General features: G+C 52.9%; 1 protein-coding gene across 1 annotated transcript in view; it reads left to right on the forward strand.

Moving 5' to 3' along the window:
* The window catches only part of LOC121468955 (uncharacterized), a 2,238,800-nt gene that overhangs the window by 880,346 nt on the left and 1,336,930 nt on the right, over positions 1 to 21,524 (forward strand). The gene's annotated exons all lie outside the window — the stretch shown is intronic.

The raw sequence follows: 21,524 nt of genomic DNA on the forward strand, positions 1-21,524 counted from the left end.
CATCCAGCTTGGTGTCATCTGCAAAGATGTCCTTGGTTCCATGTGTCCCTTCAGTGTCACAATGTCCCTTTGATTGCACCAGGCCCTGCACTGTCACACGGGTCTCCTTGGTTCCATGGAGCCCCAAATGTGACAATGGACTCCTTTGTTCCTTGGGGCTTCACAGTGTCACAATGTTCTCGTTGGTGCCGCAGTTTCACAGTGGCCCCTTGGTTCCATGGGGGCCCAGGGTGTCACAAAGGCCCCATGGTCACATGAGGTCCCACACTGTCACAATGCTCTCGGTGGTTCCACAAGTCCCCTTAGTGTCACAATGGATTCCTTGTTTCCATGAGGCCACACAGTGTCACAATGGCGTTCCAGATCCCTGGAGGCCCCAGAGTGTCACAGTGGCCCCTTGGTTACACAAGGTCCTGCAGTGTCACAATGTCCCCTTATTTCCACTGGGCCCTGGACTCTCCCAGCGCTCTCTTTGGTTTTGCAGTGTCACAATGGTGAAACCCCTCGGCTCCACGAGGCCCTGCAATGTCACCATGGCCTCTGTGGTTCCACCAGGACCCAGTGTCACGGGGACTCTGTTGCCTTCATGAGAGACAACGGCGACCTGGTTGCAAGAAGACAGCACGGCAGCCCGGCCTCGCCCAGGCTACTCGGGCTAACGACACACGCTGACACCAATGTGGTGGACGGTCGAAAGCATTTATTATCTTATCTCATGGGTTTAAATAGTCTTGGGGGACTTTGCTACGTCAGAGGGGGGTTGTAGGGTCTCTAGGGTTAGTCGGGAGTGGAAAACTACTGGGTTAGGTGTGGTTACATGCTCTGGGGTTAATAGATAACGTGAAGCAGGGAGAAAGGGGGAAGGGTCTTTCTTTCCATCACATCCCGTGATCTTCCGTTCGCCTGTCCCTATCTACCACATCTCCTCTCCCCTTATCATATATAAAATGAGGTAGTCGTAGATATAGGCACTGGAGTGAGGTACAAACTTGTAACTTGGTAAGGAAAGGGTGGTTTGGTAAATCTGGGTAATTTTTGCAAGGCGAGTCTCGAAGGCTTTTGTGACTGACTGTGTTTGCAGTTTTTGGTTTACAGCATTTGTTGGTGGCCTATGAACAGAATGTTTGCCCTTTCTAGACGGGCCTGAACAAACGAGACTGGTTCGTTCAGCAGGCATGGTCCTATGGTAACAGCTAAAAGCAGTATTGCCAGTGGACCTACCAGGGCGGAAATTAAAGTGGTGAGCCAAGGTGATTGATTGAACCAGGATTCAAACCAGCTCTGTTGGGTTTCCCTGTCTCTCTTTCTCTGAGCCAGTCTATCTTGGAGTTCTGCCATGGAGTCTTTAACAACTCCCGTATGATCTGCATAAAAGCAGCACTCCTCTTTCAAGGCTGCACACAGTCCTCCTTGTTGCATGAACAAGAGGTCCAGTCCTCGCCTATTTTGTAAAACCACTTCTGAAAGCGAAGAGACTGATTTCTCTAGATAGGAGATGGATTTCTCGATCCTCTGCAGGTCTTTGTCGATGGTCATTTGCAGCTGAGAGAGTCCGTGCTGTTGGGTTGTGATGGCTGAGACACCCGTGGCTGTGCCAGCTGCTCCCAGGCCGAGCAGCAGTGCGATAGTTATACCTGTGATTATTTCTCTTTTGTGGAGTCTGTCAGGTTCCTCAAGAAGGTGGTATATCTCTTCGTCTGAGTGGTACAGGACCCTAGGAACAATCAGAACTTGGACACAGAAGTCGACAGAGTCATTAAATTTGGCAAGGAACACACAAGGACTCACTCCGGATCGCTGGCAAACCCACATCCCAGATGCAGATGGGACCACCCACTTATTGGTTTTTCTGTTGGGCTTGACAACTTTAGTGCAGAAGTTGCCCTTCTGCTTTGCTAAAGTTGCATTGCCAAAGCATCTGCCCTGTCCTGTGATTTGACTCAGGGTGAATCCTCTGTGGGGAGTGTTGCAGCATTTTTGAGAGAAAGAAGGCATGAATTGTGAAAGTTGAGCTACTCCAGTCTAGGCCTCAGATTGAGGCCTGGTGGGGCCTTCAAAGCCTCTGACGCAGTTAGAAATTCAGAGCTTGTGGCGCAGATAGAAAATAGTCTTAAGGTGTTGTGGGGACCACTGGGTGTGAACTAGTATAGGTTTTATGGTGTACAGTGTAGGCCGTTTTAAGGAAAAGGTAAACAATGTTAGCCTACCAATTAGAGTGTTTTTGTTTTTGTAAACTATGTGAAAGCTTATATAAACTACCGCCTGATCTTGAATAAACGGAGAACGTTGCATTAATCATATTGATTGGATGTGCGTTTGTCTTGTCCAGTTTCCCGTTTTTCTGAGATTCCCTGGCTTTAAGTGGCGCCCGGACCGGGACTCAGGAGGCTCCGAAAAGGCTGCCAAATTACTTTTAGAGTAATGGGCAGTCGGGTTTGAGTCGCGCGACAGGAATTTAGGTCCAAATCGCCTCATGGTGACGGGACCGGGATCCCAAATTCACTTTTTGTGAACGGGGATCAGGTGGAACGGAGCAGAAGTCTCCAAACTCCGAATTGGGCCGTTTCCCAACGGGAGGAAAAAGACTCTTCGCATTGTTGTTTGTTTGCGAGAGTCCGTGGAGCAGTGGGAAGACCTCGGCGTTCACAAGGGACCCGAACGGCGGGGGTGGACGTGGCCGAGGCCGGGGAGCTGGAGCGGGAGCTGCTGCCTTGCCGAAGAAAAGCGAGAGCGAAGCAAACCGCAGAGGTTGGAGGTAAGCCGCAGAGACAGAGAGAGGGTGAAAGGTTCACCATGGATGGAGATTTACAGGCTTCAGTGCAGCTGCTCTTTCATATTCTCTCAAAGAGAGCTGAAAAAGTTAAAGAAGCCGATTTAGAGCAGTTGGTCCTGTGGGCAAGAAGCAAAGGCAAGCTGCAAAAACCTTCGCTGATTTTTAGTGAAACCGAATGGCAAGAGTTGGGGCAGCTGCTTTGGGACGCAGTGATAGAGGACGGAAAAGACAAGAAAACACTATTGGAGCTCGGAGGCGTTTGGAAAAAGGTTTTACATACCTTGCAGAGCATGGCCGCGGAGAAAAAAGCAGCAGAAGCTGCAAATCAGGCATTTGAGCAATCCACATCAGAACAGACAGAAGCTCAAAAGTCATCTCGGGTTGAAAAATTCTTTAATGTTTGTAATATGCGGCCAGTGCGAGGGCAGAAAGCTCCAGTCAGCCCCTCTGTCAGAGATGTCGCTCGTTGGGAGGAAAGCGCAGAGCCAGGCGGTGCAGGGCCGGCTGGCGCGGGACAGAGTGGACGCATGGCCGCGCCCGGAGCGGAAGTGTGCTCGCAAGCAGCGGATGTTAACAGCTCAGCGGTCCCGCGGAGTGAGGCAAACCAGGAAGTGGCCCTGCCGGGTCCCTCGGGAGGCGGGGAGACACCTGAGGAGGCAGGCGGAGTTGATGATGAAACAGGGCTGAGTCTGGAGGAGGAACTCAGGGGCGGAGATCAAGGCGGAGACCAGGGCGGAGACGGGAGCGAGGCGGCGCTGGCCCCTCGCCCCCCCGCAGCGGCGGCGGCGGCGGCTGCCCCGGGTGTGTGCATGCACAGAGGCGCGGCTTGCCGGTACCCGCCAGCGGAGGCGGCGGCGGCGGCGGCGAGCAACCTGGCGCGGGTTGGAGGGGCTGGGCACCCCAATGCTAGTGGAATGGCAGAAGCAGCCACCCAAACAACACCAGAGCAGAGCCCTGAAAATGCCAGTTCCCACTCCACCACGGTAGCGCTGCGCTGCCCCCTCCCACCGAGTTCAGATTCTGACGACTCAGAGCCAGACCTTTCTGTTGTCAATTGCAGCAGGGACAAGCGATCACAGAACAAGATACAAAGACCAAATATGTTACAGAAAGAAATAGCCCGCCTTGCCACCCTCTCAAATCGTCAGGCTCAACCAGTGGAACCTTCCACTGGCCAGCAATTGGCATCGCCAGCAGTTTTAAAAAATCCATTGCAGTCACGATGGGCGTCAGTTGTGAAGGATGCTCTTCTGGACGGTGACTGGAAGGCGGTCAGCTCCCTGGCTTGTCCTGTCATAGTGTCTAATGGGAATGCCATCTGGGAGCCCCATGACTGGAAAATCCTACAATCAGCTAAGCAGACAGTCACCGCTTATGGGATCAGATCAGAAGCAGCCAGGAACATCATTCAGTATATATTCACAGCAGATGTGCTTTGTCCTGGTGATTCATCTAACATTGCATCCCTGCTCCTGACACCTTCCCAGTTTCTCATGTTTGAAAGGGAATGGAGGCGGTTGGCAATTGAAGAGGCCAACAAACACACAAATGTGGGAGACCCCTTTTATGGAGTCCAGCCAGATATGCTGACTGGGCAAGGACCATATGCAACCAATCAGGTACAACTTACCTTTCCTGTTGAAATACATAAATTGTCACAGCAATTGGCCCATCAAGCTTTGCTTTTGGTACCAGACAAGAAAAAGTCAGCATCCTATGCCACCATAAAGCAAGGAGCCACTGAACCATTCGGACAATTTATTGATAGGCTGTCAGCTGCTTTGAAGGACGCACCTGACGTGCCACCAGATGTTCAGGAACATTTATTCCGATCCCTTGCTTTCGAAAATGCTAACCCACACACAAGAACCATCTTAGCCACCCTTCCTCAAAGCTGTCCAGTCGATGAGATGCTTGTCAGAGCCACATGCGCAGAACAAAGCAACCAAGCTGCGGCATTCACCGCAACCATCCAGGATGCCATGCAACAACAAGGACACATCATTGCAGCTGCTTTATCAAGCAACAACACAAGGAGACAGAAGACGTAATGAAAAAGTATAGCAATACTGAGTGTTTTCCAAGATACCAAGAGGGATGGACATTATGTAAATCAAAGTTATTTCAAATACAATGTGGATGAAAGATGAAAATGTTAATAATGATTTAATTGCCAAAAATGTCTTTGAAAACAAAGATTTGAGAAAAGTCAGTCAGATGGAATATTGGCATTGAGTTCACAATTTCTGTTTTTGAGTTTTTATAGATAATAATATAAGTAATGATTATTTTTGAGTTTTATAGATAATAAGATAAATGATAATTGTCAAGTTTTTGTAGGTAATGATAAGTAATGATTGTTACTAATGTTATATGAATGCTTTGAAAAGATTGTCGTAAACTATTTTAAACATTTCTTGTTGATAGGTTGATCATATAATGTAAGTTGTCTGATTTTTGTGATAAGAATTATTATTAAGATGTTAAGGTATTGAGGTGTTGTTTTAATATTTACAGTCAGTTTTTATATGTCTTATTGTTTTTTAGGTGATTGATTGTAAGATGTGTTTTTCAGGATCCTGTGTGTTTGATTTTTTAACTACTCATGTGTTTTCTTTATTCAATCTTCTATGCAGCTGCAGTTCATCTTCTTTTAAAAATTTATAGTTCAAGTTTTGGTTCAAGATTTGAGACTTCAAATTTTCAGATTTCTGAAGAAAAAGTTTGTTGTATTTAGAGAATTTTTGTTTTAAAAAGAAATTTTAGACAGGTTCAATTATTTGATGTTTTGATAAATTTTTAATAATAAGGTTTTTCACTTATAACTGTTATTTTTAAGACTTTTGTTTTAAACATATCCTCCAATTAGAGTTCGAGCTCTGGCCAAGCTCTGGCTCTACGTGGATGGTGTGATTGACCCAGGTGTTTTCTGCATCAAAAAGTATTCAAGTCCTTTTGGCTTGACAATTTGACCATATAGGACAGCTGAGCCTCAAAGGGAGTTTTGGAGAGACATGATCCGGACATGTTTTATCCAAATCTCTGTTGTTTTAAGGTTTTTCAGCTGCTGCAGACTCTGGGATGACAATTTGATAGTGTAGCACTTGGTAACTGTGATTTTATATGTAATATTGATTGTGTATTATCTGATTGATTTTTATTTGTTGTTAGTTTCTTTACTATGTGCATTGTTTTGTTCTTAATGTTTTGTCATGTTTATAACAAAGATGTTGATATTTCCATTTCTTCATGCAAGTTTTAGGGAACAGAATTGAGAGAGGACCCTCCAGTCCCTGTGGGGGTGTTGGGTTTGTTTGTGTTTTAACAGGTGCAGAATCTGGATGGATTTCAGTGAAGAATGTGGAACTTCTCAATTGCAAGAGGGCACTGATCTCTCCACAAGTGGATCAGAGGATGCACAGCAAAAGTGAATTGTGCAAAGATTTGTGTTTCACCCACAGAAGATCGTGGGCTTTGAGGTTTTTTTTATAAGTGTGTTTTTAATGATGTTATAGAATTATTTTTTTTTTGCTAAGTTTTAATAAGTTTTAGTAATGCCTGTGATTTTTCTGTTCATCTTGCCATTGTCTTTCAATGGCAAAAGAAAAAGAGGGAGGTCCCAACGTGGATCAACAGCAATTCTACTTGAGTGAGTGTTTTTACCCATCCAACCAAGAAGTCGTGTGATGGACAGGACAGATGCTCTTGCTGCATTGATACGAAAAGGCAGAAACAGAATTTTAAAAATAGATGAAAAAGATATCAACCTGCAGTGATAACAACGTGAACAACAACAGTTTGCCTGGAACATCCCTGATGAATCCAGTTCTGATGAAAATTAATTTTGTAGAGTACAGAAAAATAAGTTGAAATATTATAAGTGTGAAGTTAGATTTATCAGAAGTTAGTTTATTAGAAGTTATAGTTTATGTTTAGAATTAAGATTGTTTCCTTTATGTTAGACAGGGCATTCAAAAACCTGAGAAGAATGTGGTGGGCCTCAATGTTTTTATTTTGTACTTGTTTAATTGGAGTCTCGTTGGGTCCCATGGCAGAGTTCAAGACTTGGACTTGAGCTCAAATAAGTTTAAATAGCACTCTGGGAGCGCAAGCTGTTGCATTTGTGCAAAACCTTAAATTTACTGATGACAGTCTTTAAGAATTCAATCTTTTGGGTTCTGTCCCAGGAAATTACTGTTTGATATTTGGATCTTATGCTACCAAACCAACTCAAGAAAATGGAAAATTGACAGATGACAACACTTGGTTGTCTCCCAGATCACCATTGTATTACAACTATTCAGAATATTGTAACAATTCGACTCAATCTGTGACACCGCCAAGAGGTGGTGCAGGAAAAGTGCCCCCAGGAACCTTCCTCATTTGTGGGGACCGAGCCTGGTCATCAGTCCCTCAGAATGCTAGGGGAGGCCCATGTTATATCGGTAGGTTGACGCTTTTTTCTCCCACCATACATCAGGTTCTCGAATTGCCTCAGAAGACTCAACGAGCCAAACGTAGTGTTCTCCAAATGGACCCTAATTGTAAAGATATAGTGTCATTGTGGGGGCGTGCCTCTGTAGTAGTAGCCTCACTCTTTGCCCCAGGGGTCGCCTCATCAAAAGCGCTCACACAATTGAGAACTCTAGCCTTCTACACAGGAAAACAAATTAATATCACATCTGAATTGATAAGTGAGCTTGCTGCAGATGTAGACGATACCCGTCATGCGGTTCTACAAAACAGAGCTGCAATTTATTTCCTTCTTTTAGCACAAAGACATGGGTGCGAAGAATTTGAGGGCATGTGCTGCATGAATTGTCTGACCATTCTCAATCAATTTATAAACAGTTAATGCAATTGAAGGACAACATGAGAAAAAAAAAACTTATCGTAGTGGACACTCAATTTGATAACTGGCTTAATTTTTTAGGTTTTTTGGCTGAGTCAAAGATTTAATTCGTTTTGGTATTGTACTTTTTTTTATCTTTATAGTTATTTTAATTGTTATACCGTGTTTTTTACAGTGGGTGCAAAAATTAGTTCATTGCGCCTTCACTCCAGCCTGAGTAGCTCAAAAAGAAAAAGAGGGAATTGTTGCAGCATTTTTGAGAGAAAGAGGACATGAATTACGAAATTTGAGCTACTCCAGTCTAGGCCTCAGATTGAGGCCTGGTGAGGCCTTCAAGCCTCTGACGCAGTTAGAAATTCAGAGCTTGTGGCGCAGATAGAAAATAGTCTTAAGGTGTTGTGGGGACCACTGGGTTGCTTGGGTGTGAATTAGTATAGGTTTTACGGTGTAAGGTGTAGGCCGTTTTAAGGAAAAGGTAAACAATATTGGTTTGCCAATCAGAGTGTCTTTGTTTTTGTAAACTATGTGGAAGCTTATATAAACTACCACCTAATCTTGAATAAACGGAGAACGCTTGATGAACCACATTGGTTTGAACCTGCGTTTGTCTTGTCCAGCTTTCCGTTTTTCTGAGATTCCCTGGCTTTAGGTAGTGACTTCACCAATCTACGGAACGTCCCTTCTTCAGTGCCTGCTCTGGTGCCCTGCCATCTCACACACCAGAGCGTGATTCACATACTGCAGCCCAGAGTTCGGTTTTTGCAACATTGAAATTGGTGTGGTCAGCAGGATTGCTGGGGATAAATTGCTGCACAACTAAACAAAATGTGTGCACCATCCCAGGCTGGACTTAAATAGGCACAGGAATTTTGGAAAGATGAGGACAAGATAGCAGACAACAATGTAAAAGTCAGATTAAAATAACAGGAGGAAAAGCTAAAGGAGTGATTTGTGCACATTTAGGAGTTTATTTTCTTGGGTGCAAGGCAAAATTAGAAGGTCCTAAGTGCCCAAAAGATTGGAAATGTGAAATGTCCTCCATAGCAGAGTGTCGGACCTCTGGATCCTTAAAACAACTTTATTGTGCTGGAACAGTGGCAGTTTGAGTTGGTGCCTCTGGGGGATCCTGAACAAAGAACCTCTTGGCTTTTATACCCTCCCAACTGAAGTGTGACAGTCTGGGGCCTTCCTGCTGTGTCCAAGTGGCCGGTCACTGGCTGGCACCACAGATGCCCAGGTCCTCTGCTGAGCCATCCCTCTCCTACCGTCAAGTTCAGTCCGTCACCTTTGGCTTTTCTCTCTGATCCACCACTGCCACGGTGTCTGTCCTGGAAAATGCTTGCCTGGCTCAGCTGGACACCGAGGTCAGCACTGGCCACCTTCCCAATCCTCGGGAGGTAAAAACGGCACCTTTGGGTTCGGAATTCCTGAACTCCAGGGAGAACTTGGTGACGATGAAAAAGGCAAGGAGTCGTCTTTTGCAGGGATTTGTAATCCAACCTTATTTAGCAGCTCAGAAGAACTACCTCCGTCACAGAATAAACTGTCTGCAAAAACCTCGAGCAGGCTTTTGCACAGGCTTATAACGGTGGCAACCAGGGGATGGCTCTACGTGGGCCAATGAGATCAAACAGGGGTGTGGAAATTTGGGTAAATACATGAAGGAACACCAATGGGGAAAGAGGGTAGGAGGAGACCTGTCTGTCCGGCCTATCACTCGATGTTCTGGGTAGAACCTTCCAGAAAGAAAGGAAGGGCTGCCGAGTGATGGACAGGTCCAGGGGTGGGGTCCTCAGAAGGGCAACATTTCAGGGGAGGAGGGAAAGGAGGATTGACATAGGGTTGGGAGGAGGCAAGGGAGGGCAGGACCACTTACCAGGGGGTTCAGGACTAAACCACGGAACAAACCGAACAAACTAAATAACACAATACAACACACCACCAGGACCACAAGAGCACATCGTCCTGAGGATGTAAAAATGCCTGTTCTTGCTGGAACATTGCTGTTGCGTGACACCCTGCAGGCAGAGCGGGCAGCTGTAGGGATGTTGACTTGTTTCCCTGGTGCCAGCCGTGCAGCATGCATCAGAGCTCCTGGGTGTTGCTGCTCGCTGGGACACGGCCCGGCACCACGGGGAGTTACAAAGCGTCTTAAAGGAATCCCCACAGGTTAAACCATATGATTTAGCCTGGGATTTTAAGTTGTTTCTCAACTTGAAGAGAGCCTAAACAAGTCTGTAAAAGGCCTAAACAAGTCTCCTATGAATTCTCTCCCTGGCAAGTTCAGTTCCACCCCGAATGGCCCTCAGCATTCTCAAGGCAGCGGCAGGAGCCGGGTGCTGACCCGGAGCCCCGTTGGGCAGGGAGAGCGCGGCACAGAGCGAGCCCTTGGTGCCCGGGATGCCCACAGGCCCGGGAGAGCCGGGGGGGCAGCCCCAGAGCCCTGCTCAGGGCCCCCCTGGCTCCTCTGACATCGGTTCCATCCCCACGGGCACTGAGCGGTGCCGGTCCCACCGCTCTGCCTGCGGGGCTGTCTGTGCCAGGCCCTGATGGAGGCAGGGCTGCGGCTGTGGCCCCTGGGCTCGGGGTGCTGCCTGCCCGGCACTCAGCATCGTCCGTGCCGTGCCCGTGCAGCGCGACCCGGCGGGGCAGCTCCGCCTCGCCCCCTCACCACAGCCATCCTGGCACGGCGGCTGCCCCTGGGCCGCGGCAGCCCCGAGCCGGACGGGCCCGGCAGGGAACCCGGGAGGGCTCCGTCCCCTGCGTGCCTCAGAAGAGAGTCCAGCCCCACTGCGTGCAGCAGGAGGGACGCAAAGCACCGGCATGCTTAGCAGAGTCCACAGCCCTCTCCACATCTGAAATGAGACCCCAAAACCCCGTCCTGTGCTCAGCAGAGACCCCCAGCCCCCTGCACACATTGGGACAGATCCCAGTCCCCCTGCATGCCTCACATAGGATTCCAAATCTCATGCATAACTTCAAGTGGACCCCAGTGCCCTCCATGTCTCAGAGGGAACCTAAATTATCCCTGTGTGTCTCACAAGGGACCCTAGCCCCTCGTGCACCTTATGGGGTCTCCAAGCCCCCACACGCCTTATGAGGAAGCCCGGGGCAGCGACGCCAAGTGTTTTGACCTGGAAATCAAGTGTGGTTGCAGCTGGGTTGTTGTGCCTCTGGGGCTGTTTATCAGCCCCATCAGGCCCCAAGGCCACACAGCCCTTCCCTTCCCTTCCCTTCCCTTCCCTTCCCTTCCCTTCCCTTCCCTTCCCTTCCCTTCCCTTCCCTTCCCTTCCCTTCCCTTCCCTTCCCTTCCCTTCCCTTCCCTTCCCTTCCCTTCCCTTCCCTTCCCTTCCCTTCCCTTCCCTTCCCTTCCCTTCCCTTCCCTTCCCTTCCCACCCTCGCCCAGAGGAGCAGACCCTGTGCAGCACCCTGGATTGGTGATGGCCCATCAATTAGGTCCTACCAACTGTGTGTTAATTGGGGAGGAGCTTTGTTTTGCCTGCTGGCATTGCTGCTCAGGCTGTGTCTTTGCAGATGTTCTTGATGGCTTCTCTCTTTTCCTGGGCATGCTACTGGAGGATGTCCAGGCCCAGATGATCCCACTGAAGGAGATGTGCCCTCAGCCCAGGGATGCTCAGCATGGGCTCCCCCAGCCCCTCAGGGCCCCGCCGCTGGTCACAGCAGCCCCTGCCTGGCTCCTGCCTGCCCTCACCGTGGGCATCCATGGCTGCTCCTGGCCATGGAACTCAGCCAGTGCTGGTGCCGGCTGGGCTTTGCTGTTGGAAACACCTGGACATATCTCTGACAACTCTTATTACTTTATTTGAACATAAAATGTGGGCCAAGCCCTGCCCTGGCAGGTGGGGCCTGCCCGCCTTCAGTCATGCTAGGGGAACAGGACCAGGGGGCTCAGGGGCAGAGGGTCTCGTTGTGGAGGGGTTTGTTTTGGGAATGGCTCAAGATGGTGAGGAAGCTGTGGAAGGGCAGATGGGGACAGACGTGAAGAGCTGGAAACACGGGTCAAGTTCTCTCTGCTGGAGTTGTTAGGCTCGTCTCCTGGAGATGCACAGCAGCACCTTGGGAGAGAGCAGTGGCTGAGGCCCCAGCTGCCAGTGGCACACAGGGAGCCTCCTGCACAGCAGGGCCCAGAGCTGGCAGGGCTCCCCAGCACGGCTGGAGCGGCTGGCACACCTTGGCCCAGCTGGACAGCTGCCCCTCAAGGCCCCGGCGAGCAGGGGACGGCTCTGGGCAGGCTCCCTGGCCAGGAGCGGGCCCCAGAGCGCCTCTGCCTTTCAGGGGCGATCTCGTCCTTGCTCTTTCTCCTCCCCACCTTGCTCTGCCTCTGCCCTGTGCCCCTGGGGCTGCTCGTGGCCAGGCAGCCTCAGTGGGAGCCAGCACTGGCTGCAGCCCCAGCGGGCCCCGCAGGACAAGCCTCAGCAATGAAGAGGCCAAGGAAAGCACTGGGCACAGCAGAGCCCTCAGCCGAGTTCTTTGGACAGCCATGGACTGGCCACAGCTCCACTGCAGCCTCACTGGGAATCTTCTCTGATTTTTAGCAGCCTTTAAAGGAAGCTGTTTGAGGTTGAGATCAGCAAAACACTCACCATTTTCTCTTACAGAAATACCAGATTCCGACAGAGCACATCATCAGGCCAAGTGCTGCACCAGCCACAATGACCATCAACTTCATCAAACAAGGTGTTCCCCGGCAGAAATCTCTTCTCATGCTTTTCCAGATTTTGTCAGCATGTGTTGAGGTGCCAGCTGCATCTTGGGAGCAATGGGGAGCGTGAGCCATTGCTATGCTGCACTGCTGAGCTGGCAGCAGGGTGGATACGGCCAGGACATTCTCGCTCTCTGTTTCCCTCTGAGCTGGGGCCTGCAGGCACCTTGCTGCCTCTTGGCACAGGACTGCCCAGTGCCCAAAGCCCTGAGCCTGCATGCAATAATTCCTCTGTGCTGTGCTGTGCTGCTCCCAGCAATACTTGTCAAAGAGGTGGATAAAGACAAGGAAAATGCCCAGAGTTTTGGAGCTGCTCCAAAACTCCACCCTCCAGCAAACAGGTGCCTCTCTGCAGCTCCCCAGAGAGTAGGAAACTGCAGGCATCTCAGGCCCATGGTGCAGCTGGGCCTCCCTGTCAGCTGGTGCCAAATGCCTTCCTGCAGAGGCTGGGGAGAAGCTGCAGCCAGGCCAGGCTGGGAAACAGCCCTGCAGGCCGTGAGTGCAGCAGCGGGACAGCGAGGCTGCCATGGATCCCTTCCCGCTGTGCTTGGCAGGGTCTGTCCAGATGTGCAGGGAAAGCCCCCGGCTGCTGAGTCCCAGGGGAAGGGGGAGGGAAATGCACCCACCATGCTGTCTCTCCAGATAACTCAGGATTTCTTCCAGATGTTTTGATTCCTCCCTGGATTTACTCCTTCCTATATGTTTGTTCTTTCCTCTCAGGGGACCTTAAGAGAAATATTTCCATTTCCCAGGCATGGATACCACAAAACCTGTGCTCAGCCTGTGGAGTCAGCAGGGACACACTACTCACCCCTGCGATGGAAGCTGGGCTTGCGAGCAACATGCACCAAAGGACCTGAGAAAGTCTTCTCTGCAGCCACACCTGTAACTCAACAGCCACAGAAGCCTCTGTCATCTCTGCAGATCTGCACGGGCAGCACTGAGCCCCAGGAGTGGTGAGGGGATGGCCCAGGGCGAGGGCACACACGTGCGTGGTTCTGTCCTGGCACCTGCAGCGATGCCCCCCTGGCCGAGCTTTGGGCTCTGAGCTGGCAGCTCTCGCAGGGGGAAAGGCCTTGACCTACCCTCACCATCTCCCAGAGGCTCAGTAATGGGTATGGGTTGGGAATCCAGATCCTCTTCATCCTCACGTTCAGCTGCAAAGAAAGGCAGGACAGAACACCTCCGGGGACACTGCTGAAGATTCTCCTTCAGGCTGCAGTGGCAGTGAGTGCCCCTGGGCGATTGGAGCCCTCCAAGGCATTCCCTCAGCTCTGCCTTCCACTCAGGAGCAGGGGCAGGGGGACCACATGCCAGTGCTGGCCCCTCACTGGGATGGAAGGAGCCCCTTGTGGGGCAGCCAGGGGAGAAAGGACTCCCTGGAGCTGCCAGCAGCTCTAAACCCAGCCGCAGACAGGGCCAGGGCTTGACAGCGGCAGCAGGAGCAGCTCAGGCTCCCTGGGGCAGGCAAAGGAGCTGTGAAAGGCTCAGCCCCGGGACACAGCCCTGGGCCCGGCCCCTTCCCTCTCTGCTCTTCTCTGGGGCCGCACAGAGCACACGGAAGGACACACTGGCATTGCACATGGGTGGAAGATGGACAGCTAAATGCTCCTTCCTCCCACTGACAGTGATCCTCCTGTGGGATTGCTGTTGGGCACAGGAGTAGGAATTTGGGGGACAGGATTTCTAGAATACATCAAACATCAAAGGATCTTAAAGGAAATCACACATAAATATTCCTCTGGACAATGATTTCTCTGTTAGGAAAGGGTTGCTGATAACCTACCTTCACCAGACTTCAAGATCCTTAAACCATGGTTTATCACTCTTTCCAAATGCTTCAAGTCACTGTCCCAATCTAGAAAGGAGCACAGGTGGGAAATGTTCCATGGTGTGCTGGGATCCCCCTTCTATGAGGAAGTGAGCACTGCAAGGGGCTCAGGTAATGCTGTGAGCCCGCCCTGCCAAGCAGCAGAGAGGGCAGCTCAAGGCTCAGCAGGGCTCAGGCCCAGAGGCACAGCAATTACCTCCTGTGACTGTGCCTGGCATCGCCTCCCTTCCTGCAGCAGAGGCTGCCAATGAGCCACTGCTTCCTCTGGGAAACTCAGCCTTCAGCACAGCCTCTCCTTCCATCTCTGGGGAAAGGAAAAGGGACAGCTGGATCATTTGGGCTGTTCCCCAGCAGGAAGGTGGCATCTTCAGGAGGCAAAGCTTGTCTCAGTCATGGATGAGATTCAGGATAAAGACCAGGTTACTGGGGCTGCTGCAGGGCCCACCCTCCTCCAAACATCTGCGCCTTCAGATGTGCTCAGTGACTGGGAAATTGCAGGGGATCTCAGGGTGTGCATGAGCCATGGTGCAGTTGGGGCTCCCTGTCAGCTGGTGCCAAATGCCTTCCTGCAGAGGCTGGGGAGAAGCTGCAGCCAGGCCAGGCTGGGAAACAGCCCTGCAGGCCATGAGAGCAGCAGCGGGGCAGTGAGGCTGCCATGGATCCCTTCCTGCTGTGCTAGGCAGGGTCTGTCCAGATGTGCAGGGAAAGCCCCCGGCTGCTGAGTCCCAGGGGAAGGGGGAGGGGAATGCACCCACCACGGCGTCTCTCCAGATCACTCAGCATCTTCTCCACGTGTTTGGATGTCTCTAGAGCCTTACTGTTTCCTGTAGGTTTGTTCCTCCCTCTCAGAGGACCTTAAGAGGAGTATTTGCATTTCAGATGGATGGATCCCACAAAACCATGGCTCAGCCTGTGGTGTCATCGGGGACACACTACTCACCCCTGCGATGGGAGACGGACTTGTGTTCAGCAACCAGGAAAGGAGCCTGAAATGTCCTCCCTGCAGACGCACCTGCAACTCAATAGCCACAGAAACTTCTGCCAGCTGGTTCCTGCCAAGTTGTCAGTGATTATTCTTTTAGGAACATTATCAGTATACCTGCACGAGACTTCAGAGGCTGGAAATCTTCATGGAGCCAAGCTGCTGGAGAAGCCTTCCTAGCATGCTCATCTAGAAGGGAGCACAGATGAGAACCAGTTCCTTGTGTGCTGGCATCCCCCTCTGTCTGTGGGAACTTGGCACTGCAAGGGGCTCGGGGAAGGCCATGGGAGCCAGATGTGAAAGGACAAGGCCAAAGCTGCACAGGGGCCTGGGGAGCTCTGGGCTGTCTTTTGGCCAGTCTCCACACTTTGGTAGGCCCTGTGCCACATCCCTGGGAGGGCAGCTGGAGCAGCCCATGGGCCACGGGACTTCACTCCCTCCCACAGAGGAAACCCTCCCCGAACCCCAGGGGAAAACCATCCCCAGCGCTTCCCCGGAGAGCAGGGAGCGCTGTCCTGGGAAAGGGGAGCCAGGCTGCCGGCTCACCTGCTCCCCGCGCTTGCAATGGAGCAGCCTGGGCAGCCCTGGCAGGCAGGGCCACGGCCAGGAGGAGCAGGAGGAGGAGGCGCAGAGCAAGGGCCATGGTGCCTTGCCCTGTGCCAGTCCCGCCGCTCTTGCTGCCACCACTGTCCTGACACCGCTGTCCCAATGTCAGCACCACTGCTGCCACCGCCGCTGCTGCCGCAGCAGTTGTGCTCAAGGACTGCCTGCTCGGGCGTTGTGGTGCTCTGCAACCACGGAGCTCTGGGACCTCTGTGACCTCAGAGCCTGCTCTGACCTCAGCCTGCTGCCACCCCAGAGCCTGCTGGGACCTCATGGCCTTAGCTGTACCCCAGAGTGTACCCCCTTTCTGGACAAATGGACTGCCCTGAGTGTAAATATTTTGCTTTATCCAAGGGCCATTGCTCAGCAAAACCTTTATTTTGCCTGCTGACATTGCTGGTCAGAGTGGCTCCCTGCAGATGCTCTTGATTGTTGTGGTACGAATTTCATTTATTGTTTCCTTCTTGGGTGCTTCGTTCTGTTGTACCCCCATGTTCTCCCCGAGTTTGTTCACCCCTGGCTTTTACCCTCCCTCAAAGCTGACCCCCATGCCATTCCCCGCCCCTTGTTCCAGCTCTTTCCCTGCCTGTCATAGCAACCCAGCCCCTTGGTCCCCGAACCTTCCCTGGCACTTTCCCATCGGGCCAATCCCAGATTGCAACACCTTTTTGGGATGCCCCAATTCCTCAAGGCCCCATTGGCCCGTGTGACCCATCCTCTCCACCCTCCTACCCCAATGGGCTCCAGACACTGGATGTGATCCCCTGACTCCTCCCCTGAGGATTCCCTCTTGGTGAGCTGTTTGTATCCACCCCTTGACTTGTATCTTGCACAGGAGTGCCGTGGGCTCTCTGTTTCTGCTCTCTTCACCTGAAATAAACTCTTTCTTGTGGAACCTCAAGACGGAGAGCTGCCTCCTCTCTCCTCTGCCCGGTCCCTATTGTGGCTTGTGTCTGGCACCTTAGAGCAAGTGGCTCTAAAGGTTCTGCCTCTGGTAAATGCCCATAGCGAGGCAGTTCCCCACTCCTGGTGTGGCGCCGGAGTTCTGAGAGCTAGACTGAGTTCTGGTAGTGACTTCACCAACCTACGGAACGTCCCTTCTTCAGTGCCTGCTCTGGTGCCCTGCCATCTCACACACCAGAGCGTGATTCACATACTGCAGCCCAGAGTTCGGTTTTTGCAACATTGAAATGGGTGTGGTCAGCAGGATTGCTGGGGATAAATCGCTGCAGAACTAAACCAAATGTGTGCACCATCCCAGGCTGGACTTAAATCGGCACAGGAATTTTGGAAAGATGAGGACAAGATAGCAGACAACAATGTAAAAGTCAGATTAAAATAACAGGAGGAAAAGCGAAAGGAGTGATTTGTGCACATTTGGGGGTTTATTTTTCTTGGGTGCAAAGCAAAATTAGAAGGTCCTAAGTGCCCAAAAGATTGGAAATGTGAAATGTCCTCCATAGCAGAGTATCGGACCTCTGGATCCTTAAAACAATTTTATTGTGCTGGAACAGTGGCAGTTTGAGCTGGTGCCTCTGGGGTACCCTGAACAAAGAACCTCTTGGCTTTTATACCCTCCCAACTGAAGTGTGACAGTCTGGGGCCTTCCTGCTGTGTCCGAGTGGCCGGTCACTGGTTGGCACGACAGGTCCCCAGGTCCTCTGCTGAGCCATCCCTCTCCTACAATCAAGTTCAGTCCGTCACATTTGGCTTTTCTCTCTGATCCACCACCAGGACCACAAGAGCTCATCATCCTGAGGATGTAAAAATGCCTGTTCTTGCTGGAACATTGCTGTTGCGTGACACCCTGCAGGCAGAGCGGGCAGCTGTAGGGATGTTGACTTGTTTCCCTGGTGCCAGCCGTGCAGCATGCATCAGAGCTCCTGGGTGTTGGTGCTCGCTGGGACACGGCCCGGCACCACGGGGAGTTACAAAGCGTCTTCAAGGAATCCACACACGTTAAACCATATGGTTTAGCCTGGGATTTTAAGTTGTTTCTCAACTTGAAGAGAAGCCTAAACAAGTCTGTAAAAAGCCTAAAAAGGTCTCCTATGAATTCTCTCCCTGGCAAGTTCAGTTCCACCCCCGAATGGCCCTCAGCATTCTCAAGGCAGCGGCAGGAGCCGGGTGCTGACCCGGAGCCCCGTTGGGCAGGGAGAGCGCGGCACAGAGCGAGCCCTTGGTGCCCGGGATGCCCACAGGCCCAGGAGAGCCGGGGGGGCAGCGCCAGAGCCCTGCTCAGGGCCCCCCTGGCTCCTCTGGCATCGGTTCCATCCCCATGAGCGCTGAGCGGTGCCGGTCCCACCGCTCTGCCTGCAGGGCTGTCTGTGCCAGGCCCTGATGGAGGCAGGGCTGCGGCTGTGGCCCCTGGGCTCGGGGTGCTGCCTGCCCGGCACTCAGCATCGTCCGTGCCGTGCCCGTGCAGCGCGACCCGGCGGGGCAGCTCCGCCTCGCCCCCTCACCACAGCCATCCTGGCACGGCGGCTGCCCCTGGGCCGCGGCAGCCCCGAGCCGGACGGGCCCGGCAGGGAACCCGGGAGGGCTCCGTCCCCTGCGTGCCTCAGAAGAGAGTCCAGCCCCACTGCGTGCAGCAGGAGGGACGCAAAGCACTGGCACGCTTAGCAGAGTCCACAGCCCTCTCCACATCTGAAATGAGACCCCAAAACCCCGTCCTGTGCTCAGCAGAGACCCCCAGCCCCCTGCACACATTGGGAAAGATCCCAGTCCCCCTGCATGCCTCACATAGGATTCCAAATCTCATGCATAACTTCAAGTGGACCCCAGTGCCCTCCATGTCTCAGAAAGAACCTAAATTATCCCTGTGTGTCTCACAAGGGACCCTAGCCCCTCGTGCACCTTATGGGGTCTCCAAAACCCCCACACGCCTTATGGGGAAGCCCAGGGCAGCGACGCCAAGTGTTTTGACCTGGACATCAAGTGTGGTTGCAGCTGGGTTGTTGTGCCTCTGGGGCTGTTTATCAGCCCCATCAGGCCCCAAGGCCACACACCCCTTCCCTTCCCTTCCCTTCCCTTCCCTTCCCTTCCCTTCCCTTCCCTTCCCTTCCCTTCCCTTCCCTTCCCTTCCCTTCCCTTCCCTTCCCTTCCCTTCCCTTCCCTTCCCTTCCCTTCCCTTCCCTTCCCTTCCCTTCCCTTCCCTTCCCTTCCCTTCCCTTCCCTTCCCTTCCCTTCCCTTCCCTTCCCTTCCCTTCCCTTCCCTTCCCTTCCCTTCCCTTCCCACCCTCGCCCAGAGGAGCAGACCCTGTGCAGCACCCTGGATTGGTGATGGCCCATCAATTAGGTCCTACCAACTGTGTGTTAATTGGGGAGGAGCTTTGTTTTGCCTGCTGGCATTGCTGCTCAGGCTGTGTCCCTGGAGATGTTCTTGATGGCTTCTCTCTTTTCCTGGGCATGCTACTGGAGGATGTCCAGGCCCAGATGATCCCACTGAAGGAGATGTGCCCTCAGCCCAGGGATGCTCAGCATGGGCTCCCCCAGCCCCTCAGGGCCCCGCCGCTGGTCACAGCAGCCCCTGCCTGGCTCCTGCCTGCCCTCACCGTGGGCATCCATGGCTGCTCCTGGCCATGGAACTCAGCCAGTGCTGGTGCCGGCCGGGCTTTGCTGTTGGAAACACCTGGACATATCTCTGACAACTCTTATTACTTTATTTGAACATAAAATGTGGGCCAAGCCCTGCCCTGGCAGGTGGGGCCTGCCCGCCTTCAGTCATGCTAGGGGAACAGGACCAGGGGGCTCAGGGGCAGAGGGTCTCGTTGTGGAGGGGTTTGTTTTGGGAATGGCTCAAGATGGTGAGGAAGCTGTGGAAGGGCAGATGGGGACAGATGTGAAGAGCTGGAAACACGGGTCAAGTTCTCTCTGCCAGACTTGTTAGGCTCGTCTCCTGGAGATGCACAGCAGCACCTTGGGAGAGAGCAGTGGCTGAGGCCCCAGCTGCCAGTGGCACACAGGGAGCCTCCTGCACAGCAGGGCCCAGAGCTGGCAGGGCTCCCCAGCACGGCTGGAGCGGCTGGCACACCTTGGCCCAGCTGGACAGCTGCCCCTCAAGGCCCCGGCGAGCAGGGGACGGCTCTGGGCAGGCTCCCTGGCCAGGAGCGGGCCCCAGAGCGCCTCTGCCTTTCAGGGGCAATCTCGTCCCCGCTCTTTCTCCTCCCCACCTTGCTCTGCCTCTGCCCTGTGCCCCTGGGGCTGCTCGTGGCCAGGCAGCCTCAGTGGGAGCCAGCACTGGCTGCAGCCCCAGCGGGCCCCGCAGGACAAGGCCCAGCAATGAAGAGGCCAAGGAAAGCACTGGGCAGAGCAGAGCCCTCAGCCGAGTTCTTTGGACAGCCATGGACTGGCCACAGCTCCACTGAAGCCTCACTGGGAATCTTCCCTGATTTTTAGCAGCCTTTAAAGGAAGCTGTTTGAGATTGAGATCAGCAAAACACTCACCATTTTCTGTTCCAGCAATACCAGATTCCGACAGAGCACATCATCAGGCCAAGTGCTGCACCAGCCACAATGACCATCAACTTCATCAAACAAGATGTTCCCCGGCAGAAATGTCTTCTCATGCTTTTCCAGATTTTGTCAGCACGTGTTGAGGTGCCAGCTGCATCTTGGGAGCAATGGGGAGCGTGAGCCATTGCTATGCTGCACTGCTGAGCTGGCAGCAGGGTGGATACGGCCAGGACATTCTCGCTCTCTGTTTCCCCCTGAGCTGGGGCCTGCAGGCACCTTGCTGCCTCTTGGCACAGGACTGCCCAGTGCCCAAAGCCCTGAGCCTGCATGCAATAATTCCTCTGTGCTGTGCTGTGCTGCTCCCAGCAATACTTGTCAAAGAGGTGGATAAAGACAAGGAAAATGCCCAGAGTTTTGGAGCTGCTCCAAAACTCCACCCTCCAGCAAACAGGTGCCTCTCTGCATCTCCCCAGAGAGTAGGAAACTGCAGGCATCTCAGGCCCATGGTGCAGCTGGGCCTCCCTGTCAGCTGGTGCCAAATGCCTTCCTGCAGAGGCTGGGGAGAAGCTGCAGCCAGGCCAGGCTGGGAAACAGCCCTGCAGGCCAGGAGAGCAGCAGCGGGGCAGCGAGGCTGCCATGGATCCCTTCCTGCTGTGCTTGGCAGGGTCTGTCCAGATCTGCAGGGACAGCCCCCGGCTGCTGAGTCCCAGGGGAAGGGGGAGGGAAATGCACCCACCATGCTGTCTCTCCAGATCACTCAGGATTTCTTCAAGATGTTTTGATTCCTCCCTGGATTTACTCCTTCCTATATGTTTGTTCTTTCCTCTCAGGGGACCTTAAGAGAAATATTTCCATTTCCCAGGCATGGATACCACAAAACCCGTGCTCAGCCTGTGCAGTCAGCAGGGACACACTACTCACCCCTGCGATGGAAGCTGGGCTTGCGAGCAACATGCACCAAAGGACCTGAGAAAGTCTTCTCTGCAGCCACACCTGTAACTCAACAGCCACAGAAGCCTCTGTCATCTCTGCAGATCTGCACGGGCAGCACTGAGCCCCAGGAGCGGTGAGGGGATGGCCCAGGGCGAGGGCACACCCGTGCGTGGTTCTGTCCTGGCACCTGCAGCGATGCCCCCCTGGCCGAGCTTTGGGCTCTGAGCTGGCAGCTCTCGCAGGGGGAAAGGCCTTGACCTACCCTCACCATCTCCCCGAGGCCGAGTAATGAGTATGGGTTGGGAATCCAGATCCTCTTCATCCTCACGTTCAGCTGCAAAGAAAGGCAGGACAGAACACCTCCGGGGACAC

This window comes from Taeniopygia guttata, chromosome 34, assembly GCF_048771995.1.
Source record: "Taeniopygia guttata chromosome 34, bTaeGut7.mat, whole genome shotgun sequence".
NCBI classification, from domain to species: Eukaryota; Metazoa; Chordata; class Aves; order Passeriformes; family Estrildidae; genus Taeniopygia; species Taeniopygia guttata.